Genomic DNA, 12,819 nt, shown 5'->3' with positions numbered 1-12,819 from the left:
GATGATGATTATTCCTCTGAAGATAAGAGGTGGCAGAAAACTTTATAATAAAGTTCAGTCTGTTTGGGTGCTTGGGAATCTTTGGGGATACAACTGGGGTATGCATTTTAAATACTTATATTACTCACATTTATCACTATTGGTATTCAGAGTCTCCCGCAGTTTTCCAGTTCAGACATTCTGATTTGTCTGATTTGCATTTCTTGATCACTAGCAAAGTAAGGATTCCTTGTAACTAAGTCACAGGGATTGGCAGAATTCCGAGGTGGTATTATTGCCAGGCTTTAATAGTACTTAATAATCAATTAGGCTTATTCATTAGTATTAACTCTCTACCCCCAGCACCACCTGCAGTCAGTTACATGATGGCAGACAGATGCTTTCCAGATGTTCACAAGGCCACTTTTGTGGATTTTCTTCACTCTAGTCAGGCAATCTGTGACGATGCCTGAGGTGGAGAGACAGAAAGATGGTTAGAGTAATGAATGAGCACACATTTTTAAAAAAGATGTCATGTAAGCCAGGTCTGTTGTTAATTAACGTTGGGTTTGTTGAGAACATGGCGTACAGGCTGTGGCAGGCAGAAGGTGCACCCAATCTGTGATAACTCTGTCCAGGGAAGGACTGGTGACAGGAAGCCGCTGTTCCCTCCCAGGGCCCCTCCCACTTCCTGGTGAGCATATTGCAGCCCCAGGTGGTGGTGGAACGGTGGTGAGTCTCATGGCCACTCCAAACATTTCCCCGTTGTCTGAGAAGTGAGGATTGTGAGCATAGGAGTGGGGCACCGTTGCATCACTAGTTTGGAGACCTAGGAACAGCTTTTCTAGAACGTGAAAACTGAAGATTCTTCACACAGCAACCTGGATAAATTACACCTTGGGGATGGAAACTGCTCCACTGCAGTTCAGCGATCTGGTCTGGTGAGGCAGCCCAGATCTGTGCCCTGCCCATGCCTTTGCACTGGTGGAGCTGAGTGTTAACAGGGGCAGAGAGGGCAGAGTGAGTGACATGCTTGCCAAGTCACATTCTGTAGTCAGAGCCTGGAGGCTGCTTTTCTGGAAGCTCCCCTTCCTGCTTCCTGAAGCAGATGGAGAAAGGGAGTGAATAAACAACTCAGGCAGCCCCTGAGCCCAGGTGTTAGACACTGGTAGTAATTATAATAATCAAGTAGAATTGTCACCAATTCCTGTGTTTAACCCTCACAACAACCCAGTTAGTATTTTGGCATCATTGTCCCCGTTTTACAGATGCAAAACAAGTCCACATGCACATCATTTGTGTAAGTCCACATATATTGCTAAAAGTTGCAGGTCAGAATCCAAACCTATATTGTCTAAGTCCTAATTGTGCCTTTATTAACCTATTCTACAAAAACTCACTATTCTTGACTTTAGGATTGTTTATTAGTGATTGTGATAAGTTGACAGAAGTTTTAATGCAATCTTATTTTTGGTAGGGATGTTTAGAATGAAAATATTGTGTAGTCAAAGGACAAAGAATACTTTTAAGCTGAGAGCTTGTGAATCTATGTAGTGTCAAAAGAAAATTCAAAGAGCTTTACTCGTTATGAATATTTTATTGAGCAAGGAACAAATGGTTTGTAAACTTCAAACTTGAAACTGGTATGAAGCTCAGTAGCATGATATTGCAGGATGGCTTATAAGTGAAATGAGAAAGTTGTTTAACCTTTATAATGCTTGGTTATCACAGGAGGGGTTTCCATATGGCAGGGGGTTGGTTAAAAATGATTATCTTACATCATTTTAGGAAGATGACTTAAGTTTCATTTATGATTATCACAGGCATTTTACAAGAATAACCCAAGTTAAGTTTTTCTTATGTTCATGAAGTAAGCTAGATGGTTTTGCTTATGTTACATAACTGGTTGGAAGATTTTCAAGACTAGTTTCCATTTTATTTTATTTTAACAGAAGATAGATTTAAGTAAAAAATTAGGGGAAATATATTTGTAGATGGCACAAATATACATATATTTTTTTAGGTTTTAGACTAGAGAAACAACACAACGCAAACACACACACACACACACACACACACACACACACACACACACACAATCTTTGTAACTGAATAGCTGATTTGGCTTCCTGTATTGTTTGCCTTGGCTGCCTGGGAGCAAGATGGCTTTCTGGACAGAGGGTTCAAACATAAGAAGGGGAAGATTCTCAGGAGAAGCACAGGTAGTTGTGTGGTTTGGAGCCAAAGCCTCTGCCTCCAGCGCTGCCCTTCAAGCTCCTCAATCTTGGGGAACTTACCCATCAGTTTTCTGGGTGAGGCCTACTATGCCCCTAGGCTGTTTTGCTACTGGAAAATCATTTATATCTGTACAAAGACTTTTCAGCATCACTGGGAAGTACCAGGGCCATGAGGGCTGTGAACTCAGATGCATGGAATTGCTTGATTGAAGCCCTTACTGGCTGCACATGGAAGGGCCTGAATGCTGGGTACTGAATGCTGAGTACTGAATAGTGAGTACTGAACTCCCAGCGTACTTCCAGCCTCCTGGCCTGTGGCACTCCCAATGACTGAGATGTTCACTGGGAATGCCTGGCTTGCTCATTTCTACATCACTGCACATAATGTGGCTAACACATACTAGGTACTGATAGATGTTGCTAGAATGAATTAATAAATGGATAATTCATTCCCTGAGCAAGAATACAGAGACCAAGTCATGGGAAAACATTTCACACCATATTTAATAATGTCATTCTTTATCTATTGAACTTATTTTAATATAGATCTGTGTAAATCGTTGTGAGAAGTATAAAAGTAAAACACACAGTTCCTATATCTAAGAAATGGAAACTGTAGTTAGGAAAGCATATGATGACTGAATCTTCTTCTCTTTACCTGGATTCTTTTTCCTTAATCTCATGCCTGTTCACATGATGTTTCCTCTCTTATGCTTCTCGCTCCTCTGCATTCCTAGAGTATGTTTGTTTCTATATATGTGTTATCTATTATATTAGGTTATGAACTTCTACAGAATTTCATTGGCATCTGAATAATTGCTTTATCTTCTTATCCTAGAGCCTAATGTAAACCTAGAGCATAGCAGAATCTCAGTGTTTTTTAAATTAATAAACTATTGGACCAATGAAAATATACTAACAAAGAAGATAAATTTTGAAGATGATTCAGGAATGGAGATAAAAGAAAAAGAGGAAATCCAGAATGCTACAAAGGATGAAAAAAGATTCATAGTATCTATCTAAGGTGGTGCTGATGGAGGTCATTGAGAGGACAAGACTGTTGCTTGATGAGCTGGATCTTGACAATCAGAGGCTCCTTGTCCCCTCCCATCTTTGGAATGTGCATTCTGTTTGCCTTCCCTTCTTCCCTAGGCTTCCCTAAGGTTGTAGTCTTGAGATAATAGTGTGGTTTATGAATCCAGGTAAGACCTCTATATAAACTTTTCAGATTCTGTTGGTGCAGGTGGAAATGTACTCATCTTGCAGTCACTGAAGACAAGCCTAATATGTAAGCTCCTTTGCTTATTAAACATGTCAGCTACCAATGTGGAATAACCTGACTCTTTCTTCAATCTCTCTCTGCTCTGGGAGTATGGAGGCTGGTTTGAAGTTTCACCTGGGAAACTCCTGAAGTTTTGAACCATCAGATGGGGATGAGACGGATAGCTTAGGGATGAAACAGAGCCTTTTCTGTGACGTCTTTGAGAATAAGAACCTTAAAGGCAAGATTCTAAAGAAATTTCAACATGGATTTTTGAGGTCATTGGGAATGTAGTGCAGATTAGAATAGAGAAAAAAAATGTCTTTCAGATGCTGTAGTGACCTATGAGGATGTGAATGTACCAGAGTAGAGCTGGAGATTTGGATGGGAAAGGGACTCCAAAAGATCAATGATTTGACAAGTCAAATGAGCTATTCCACAGAATCACTGAGAAGTGAAGAGAGGCTAGAGTCTTCATGGTCTGGAATGAATGGTGGGAAAGTTTAGCCTTTCCAATGGGTCCGTAAAATCCAAGGGAATGGAAGAAGCTGAGGGTGTCCAGAGAGAAATAAATGGGAGAGTTTAATACACTGAAGGACTAATTATATTTCTTTTTTGACAGTAAGACCCGAGGTAAAGTTGAGAAGTAGATTTAAGCTATAAAGGGGTTTAAGAAATTTCTGATTCAGATGTCATTGAAAGGTCACTCTTTGAAGTCTTACAATGACATTCTACATACAGAAAAATTTAAGAAGAGGCTATTTCAAAGTCAAAGCTATGCTCACAAATATCCCAGCATCAATAAAACAAATACAAAGTGCCAAGTGGGCTAAACTGGGAGACTGCCAGACTCTAGGTCCAGAAATAGGATGAGGTGGCCAGGGGGTTCAGTTATTGCAGAGTAATATAGACAAAAGGGGCCCCATTCCAAGTAAAGAATCAAAGTCTGTGGTTTTGGTGGGGCTGCCATCCACAAAAAATGAGACTAATAAAAGTTTATCTGATTGTCTTTTGGGGGCTCTGGTTTACATCAAAGTGGGAAGAGGCAGACTTAGACTTTCACCTAGGACCAAGGCCGAGAAAGTATCTGATCTGGGTCATGTAATATGAGTTCCAGTTGCATACTGAGAGCTCCAGGAGGCTGCATGGAGGCAGCCAAAAAATCACTAGTCCAGAAGGGATACAGGGAGAAGGATAAAAGAGAAAGAGGTAGGGAGAGAGGGAATAAACTCTCAAAATACAACTTATAACTGACATTCCCAAGACACGAAAAAGTAATTCTAAGAAAAAGAGAAAACAACCAACAATTGGGAGATGGATTCACACCCATAAAATGAAAATAACATAGCAATCTAAAGAAGACTTTAAAATATGAATGTTCATGGGGTGCCTGGGTGGCTCAGTTGGTTAAGCGTCTGACTTCGGCTGATGTCCTGATCTCACTGTTCATGGGTTCGAGCCCCGCATCAGGTTCTGTGCTGACAGCTCAGAGCCTGCAGCCTGTTTCAGATTCTGTGTCTCCCTTTCTCTCTGCCTCTCCTTTGTTCATACTTTGTCTCTCTGTCTGAAGAATAAATAAACATTAAAAAATTTTTTAAAATATAAAATAAAATATGAATGTTCAGAATCTTCACAAAGATAAAGGAAAGGAGAACACCCCTCCAAAGAACAATAAATTATGACCCAGTAGAGTGAGAAATAAACAAGAAGAAAGATTTATAAAAGTGAAACAACCAGAAATCCTGGAGGTAATAAATGATCATTGAAATGGAAAAATTTCAACACATAAGATAAATTCCACACTGGACACAGAGTGAGAATTAGTGAATTAGAAGATACCACTGAGGAAGCCACCTATCATAGTGCAGATAGAAATATGAAAGTGTAAGGGAAAGATGATGGAATAGGAAGATCCTAACCTCACCTCATCCCCCAGATACACTAGAAAACACCCACATCAGTGTAAATAACACAGAAATAACCCCAGAAGACTGGCAGAACAAACTATCTACAGAGAACTGTAGAGAAGAGGCCACAATGAAGAATGTAGGAAGGTCAGAGACACAGTTGGAAACTAACTAGACCCATAAGACTGTCCCTGAGAAGAAGGAAACTTGCAGGTGTGGAGAGGGAAGAGAAATGGATTTTCATACCAAGCACCCCAGGCACAGAATCCCACACAGGAAGACAAGTCTCAATATTTGGCTTTGAAAACTAGAGGGGCCTAGTTTCACAAGTTCTTTCAGTCAATGGTGCTTAACACCTGGAACTTTAAAAATCAGAGGGCTCAGCTCTAGAAGAACTTGGGGGGCGGTGAGAGGGAATAGTCTCCACCCTTACAGAGATAGTACAACAAACAACCCCACTGAGTTATGGCGCAGATGCAGCAGTTTGAAAAATGTCTGGGGTATATGGGAAGATTTATTTACTAATCTCATAGCATGTGCTGGAGGGGCAAAGATCTTTAAGAGACTTCTCCAGGAGTGAAGGAGGTGGGGGCTTCATTTCCCTCCTGCACCCCACAGCCTAGACACACGTATGCATCTGGGTGCCTACACAGTGCCAACACTCTCCACCTAACTTGCTAACAGTTTGCCCAGTCCTTGCATTCCTGTGTTGACACTCCACCTTCAGCTAGGATTCAGCTTTCGGTCTCCTCCCACAGAAGAGTTACACTAACCTTGCTAATAGTGTGCACCCTCCCATTTTCTCCTGTGGACCTGCCCCCTCCAATACACCCTTGGCCAGAGCCCATCCAGAGTGGTGCCACAAGCCTTGCAGTGTGCAAGCAGCCCCATCAGGGGCCAGTACCACTTCAGAGTGATTCCTGCCCCAGAGGGAGGGAAACATAACCAAATACACCAGTCTGACTATGGCCCCAGAAGTGGGACAGACAGTTAGTCTGATTATGGGCCCACCCACTAATGAAAGCTTCTCAAGAGGCACCACAGGGAAAACATCCAGCAGTTTGGTCCTGCTACATCTCTGGCAAAAAGGCTTGATCTGACTTCACTCAAACCTGAAGTGGCCCTAGACTGGCCTCACAAAAACATAGGGATCAAACCCTGCCCACAATAGGCAATGAGAGTGTTGCAGATGACTGGATTACAGGTAAAAGCAGCTTAGCCACAAGAGTAAGGCACAGGAAACACACAGGAGAAACCTCTGAAATTGCAGATTCTGGTGGACAGGGACATTGCACTGCTGGGCACTACAGTATCTCTTCTTCATAAGCCAATACTTTCAAGATCAGGAGATGTAGCTGACCTTACTAACATGTAGGAACAGGCACAGAGAGTTATCCAAACCAGGGAGGCAGAGGAATATGTCCCAAAATGAAAGAACAGGGCAAAATCACAACAAGAGAGCTAAATGAAACAGCGATAAGTAATATGTGTGATAAAAAATTTAAAATAATAGTCACAAAGATACTCACTGGATTTGGGGATTTGAGAAAAGAGTAGAGAACTTCAGTGAGACACCCAACAGATAGAAAACATAAAAAAGAACCGATAAAAGATGAGGAACATCTTAATCAAATAACTGAAATTAAAAATATACTAGATGGAAAAATAGTGTATTAGAGGAAGCAAAAGATTGAGTTAGTGACCTGGAGGACAGACTAATGGAAAGCAATAAAGCTGAATGAGAGAAAAAAAATAATAAAATGAAAATAAACATAGTCCACTCAGTGACACAATGAAGCATAATAACATTCTTCTTATGGGGATCTCAGAAGGCAAAGAGAGAGAGAGGGGGCAGAAAATTTAACTGAAGAAATAATAGTTGAAAACTTCCCAAATCTAGGAAAGGAAACAAATATAGGAGTCAGAGAGTGCCCCCCACCCTGCCCAAATCACCCCAAGAAGCTCCACACCAAGACAGATAATTAAAATGCAAAAAATAGTGATAAAGAGAATTTTAAAAGCAACCAGAAAAAAACAAAACAAAACAGTTATATACAAGGGAAATTCCTTAAGTCTATCAGCTGATTTTTTAGCAGAAAATTTGCAGGCCAGAAGGGATTGACATGATATATTCAGAGTGCTAAAAGAAAAAAAACCCCAGCCAAAATTATATCCAGCAAGTCTATCATTCAGAAGAGAAGAGATGAAGATTTTCCTAAACAAAAGTTAAAGGAATTCATGACCAGGGCACCTAAGTGGTTTAGTTATGCATCCAACTCTTGACTTCAGCTCAGTCATGATTTCATAGTTCATGGGATCGAGCCCTGTGTCTGGCTCTGTGCTGATAGCACAAAGCCTGTTTGGGATTCTCTCTCCTCTCTCTGCCCCTTTCCCAATCTGTCTCTCTCTAAATTAATGAATGAATAAATAAATAAACTTAAAAGAATTCATGGCCAATAAACCAGTCCTGCAAGAAATGTTAAAGGGGAATTTTTAAGTGGGAAGAAAAGTCCATAAGAAGGAGTAGGAAAAGTAGGAAGCACAAAAGCAGTAAAATTAAGTATATTTATAAAAATCAGCCAAGGGATTCACAAAATAAAAGGATATAAATTGTGGCAGTATATATCTAAAACATGGGGATGAGAGGAGAAAGAGGAGGAAGGAATGAATTCATACTTAAGTGACCACCAATGTAATATAGACTTCTACATGCATAAAATGTTATATATGAATCCAGTGGTAATCCAAATCAAAAACCAGTAGTGGCTATGCAAAAAATAAAGAAAAAGGAATCTAAGTACATTACTGAAGAATGCCAGCAAACCATAAGAGAAAACAGCATGAGAAGAATGGAACAGAGAACAATAACAAACCCATAAAACAAGTAAAAAAATGTCATTACATACATACCTATCAATAATTACCTTAAATGTAAGTGGACCAAGTGCTCTAATCAAAAGATATAGGATGATGGAATGGATAGAAAAGCAAGACCCATTTATATGTTGCTTACAAGACATTCATTTCAGATGAATTATCATATGATCCAGTAATCCCACTACTGGATATTTACTCAAAGTATATGAAAACACTAATTTGAAAGGATCAACTACCCCTATGTTCATAGGAGCATTATTTACAATAGCCAAATTATGGAAAATCCCAAGAGTTCATTGATAGATGGATGAATAAAGAAGATGTTATATATATATACATACATATATATATATATATATATACACACATATATATACACACACACACATATACATATACACACATATACATATATATACATATGTATATGTACAATGGCATATTATTAAGCCACAAAAAAGTATGAAATTTTACCATTTACAACCACATGGATGGAGCTAGAGAGTAAAATACTAAGTGAAATAAGTCAGTAAAAGAAAGACAAATATATGGTTTCACTCATATGTTGAATTTAAGGGGGAAAAAATCAAAGAAAAAAGAGAGAAACCAAAAAACACACTCTTGATTCTAGAGAACAAACTGTTGGTTTCCAGAAGGGAGGTGGGTAAGGGATGAGTGAAATAGGTGAAGGGGATTATGAGTATACTTATCTTGATGAGCAATGAGTAATGTATAGAATTGTTGAATCACTATATTATACATCTTAAACTAACATAGCACTGTATATTAATAAATAAATTAAAATCCTAAAAAAAAGGTATGAAAAGACCCTTAAAAAGATGTGGATAATAGCCCATGTAAAAGGAATTCTAGAAGAGAAAATAACAGAGCACTGATATTAGAGAGATAGCTAAATATTTTCTAGAATTGAATAAAGACATGGATTCTCAGTCTAAAAGTATGCATAATGGACGAAAACTAAATCCATACCTAGACATATTGTGGTTATATTGAAACATACAAGGTATAAGGGAAATTGTGTAGATCTACCACAGTGAGAAAAGCCCAGATCCCTTTAGAAAAAAGGAATTTCTCTTATACCGTCAGCAGGCCACTCATAAACAACAGGAAAGGTAATGAAATAATATCTTCAAATATTAGGGGAAAATTAAGAGTTCAGGTGGATTTGCAAAATATAGTTAAAAAAAAGTCATATAACAGGTGCGCCTGGGTGGCTCAGTTGGTTAAGTGTCCGGCTTCGGCTCAGGTCATGATCTCACAGTTCATGGGTTTGAGCCCCGAGTTGGGCTCTGTGCTGATAGCTCAGAGCCTGGAGCCTGCTTCGGATTCTGTGTCTCCCTGTCTCTCTGACCCTCCCTTGCTCCCATTGTCTCTCTCTGTCTCTCAAAAATAAACAAAAAACAAAAAACATTAAAATGTCATATAACAGCTAAAAGATGATGACCTGAGTTTATGTTCCACCCTTTTCAATCCATTCTCTGATCCTTGTTAGTAGATCTGCTACCAAAGGATACCTCAGGTACAACAGCTAGAACCAGCTTTCCAACTCAGCTGGTTAGCAGTTTTTAACTGGGGGAAAATTTTGTCTCTCAAGGGACAATTGGCAATCTCTGGAGACATCTTGGATCCCCATGACTTGGGAGATGTCCCTTGGATTTAGTACACAGAGGTCAGGGATACTGCTAGACTTCCTAAAATATATAGGACACCATAACACAAGAAAGAATCATCGATCCAAAATGTGTATAGTGCCACTGTTGAGAAACCTTGAAGTAGAATAAAGCATGAAACAACAAACTAGTAAAATATATTGATTAACTATGGATTATTAAAAAGCATGAGGGATTTTGGTTGCGGAGGTGAAGGCGGCTCCAGTGTAAACTCTGAGCTGAGGTTTTTGATCTTCCACAATGGGTGAGCCACAATAAGTGAGTGCACTTCCACCACCTCCAATGCAGTACATCAAGGAATATACAGATGAAAATATTCAGGAAGGCCTAGCTCCCAAGCCTCCACCTCCAATAAAAGACAGTTATATGATGTTTGGCAACCAGTTCCAGTGTGACGATCTTATCACTCGCCCTTTAGAAAGTCAGGGCATCGAGCGGCTTCATCCTATGCAGTTTGACCACAAGAAAGAACTGAGAAAACTCAATATGTCTATTCTTGTTAATTTTTTAGACCTCTTAGATATCTTGATAAGGAGTCCTGGGAGTATAAAACGAGAAGAGAAGCTAGAAGATCTTAAGCTGCTTTTTGTGCATGTACATCATCTCATAAATGAATACCGACCCCACCAAGCAAGAGAGACCTTGAGAGTCATGATGGAGGTGCAGAAACGTTAATGCCTTGAATAAGCCAAACGGTTTCAGAAGCATCTGGAACAAGTCATTGAGATGATTCAGAATTGCTTGGCTTCTTTGCCTGATGATTTGCCTCATTCAGAAGCAGGGATGAGAGTGAAAACTGAACCAATGGATGCTGATGATAGCAACAATTGTACTGGACAGAATGAACAGCAAAGAGAAAATTCAGGTCATAGACGAGATCAGATTATAGAGAAAGATGCCGCCTTGTGTGTACTCATTGATGAAATGAATGAAAGACCATGAAGGAAGTTTCTTTTTCTTTTTGCTTTTCCCTTTCCTGTAAATGGCATATATTGGTTAATTTTTCCTTGGAGAGTCGTTTTAAAAGAGATAAATCTAGAAGTCACATAAGTGGCTTGACTCCAGCCTTATCAATGATGAGACGTCACAGGCCATAATTTCACTTTATGACAAACGTGGTTAATTGAGTATGTATATGTTAAGTGCAGTCGCCTTAAAAAGCAAAGTGCTGCAACTGTGTGAACCTCTCCTGGTTTTGGAGTTGACAGAACTTTGGAGAAATACTCAGTAGTAGCAGGCTTTTATCCTTGAAAAGTAGATTTGCCATTTGCTTTAAGAATGATAGATAAATAAAAGATAACAAGCTGAGTAAATGTGAAATTCTAAAATCTTTAGATTTATTTTACTTAAAAATTTACTTGAGCTCTAAAAAAGTAGTATAACATGCTAAAAGAGAGGAACTCTATAGAGTTATAAAATAGCAGTTCTGTTTTTCCTCTCTACAGCTTCTGTAAACACTATGAGCTACTTGTTGTCCCTGCCCAGGATAGGTCTCATAATTTTTTTTCCACTCATAATAAATCCTTTGGTCATTTTTAGTTACAAACATTCATTTTTGTAAATGTCTATGTAATGAACTATACATTTTCTTTAAAGCGATACTCAAGACTTGATAAGGCTGGAAGCCTGCAGTGGGCAGGGGATTTGGTAGCAGAGACTGTTGGATTATGTACTGGAGATTCTTGTTCCCTTAAGATGTGGCTCCCCTCGAGGGTCTACAGTTTTTCACTGCTCTTGGGTCTGCATACAGCCAGGGGACTGAATTCTTAGCAGTAGAGTAGGGATGCAAAAATTCAGGCCTTTTCTGTAAAAATTTCTTGCATGTGCCTCCATTCCTTTCTCATCTGCTGGTTGGATGGCTGCACCTAGGATGACTCCGGAAGCCACTTGAAGGTGATAAACGTTCAGTCGGTTGGGTCTTTGAGTGACTAGGACTAGACCCTCCTTTTATTATCCACCCACCCACCCTAGTCAATTTGACCACGAACAAGAAGTCAGCTTGTTTTGAGCACTGAGATATTATTTCTGCACTTTTCTGCCCTCCATCCTTTCTTCTACCAGGGGCTCGATGAAGAATCTGCTTTGTTTCTGAAGTTCTCTGCTGGTCTTTCCCTTTATGTAGGCCAGTGGTCCTCAAAGTGTTGTTCAGCAACATTACATCTCTGTTAGAAATGCAGATTCTCAAGCCTCACCCCAAATCTACTAAATCAAACTCCATGGGTATGGCCCAGAAAGCAGTGGTGTAAAAAGCCCTCAGGTTCTCATGCACACTCAAGCTTAAGAATCACTGATGAAGGTAGTGCCTTTTCCCAGATGTCCCTTTTTAAGTCTTCCCTCAGTTCTTGGTTTCCCGTATATCATCCTTCAGGGATTTGCTCTACTAAGGTTTCTAGTTCTAGTGCTGGTGAAGTCTGGTTTAATGTGGCCACAGGCCTATTCTGTATGTGAAACATTCATGCATCCTTTTTAAAAATCTTGGGAATATAGACTGTTGCCAAATAGATACTTCTCTATTAGGCAGCTAGTTGGCGAGTCTTTTTTTTTTTTTTGGTCTGTCACGTGTTTGGTATAGATCTTTGGGCTTAGGGAATACAGTACAGACTCTCTTAAGCTTAAAATGAAGTGGGGGCTGCTGGGGGGGAACCGAACAGCTGCTTGTGGGGGGAGCAGCTGGACACTGCATAACACACAAGCAACTCTCCAAAGAAATCTCTTCCTTTGACCTCAACCCTTTGTTAACCTTGAGAATGTTGGGCCAAGAGGCACTAAACCAATTTTTGTCTTGCTTTGCAATTCTTTGCCTGGAAAAAACTAAATGAGTCCCATAACATTATAAGGGTCACAACATCATTTGTGTGTGTGTGTGT

At 39.7% G+C, this 12,819-nt stretch overlaps 1 pseudogene; it reads left to right on the top strand.

The window, feature by feature from the left end:
* The first annotated feature begins 10,192 nt into the window (after positions 1 to 10,192).
* On the top strand, positions 10,193 to 10,894 carry LOC115304865 (annotated as a pseudogene).
* Positions 10,895 to 12,819: the final 1,925 nt, after the last annotated feature.

The sequence above is a fragment of the Suricata suricatta genome, chromosome 10 (assembly GCF_006229205.1).
Source record: "Suricata suricatta isolate VVHF042 chromosome 10, meerkat_22Aug2017_6uvM2_HiC, whole genome shotgun sequence".
Taxonomy (NCBI): domain Eukaryota; kingdom Metazoa; phylum Chordata; class Mammalia; order Carnivora; family Herpestidae; genus Suricata; species Suricata suricatta.
Note: the sequence above shows the minus strand (reverse complement) of the source record. Positions and strands in the feature narration are given on the sequence as shown.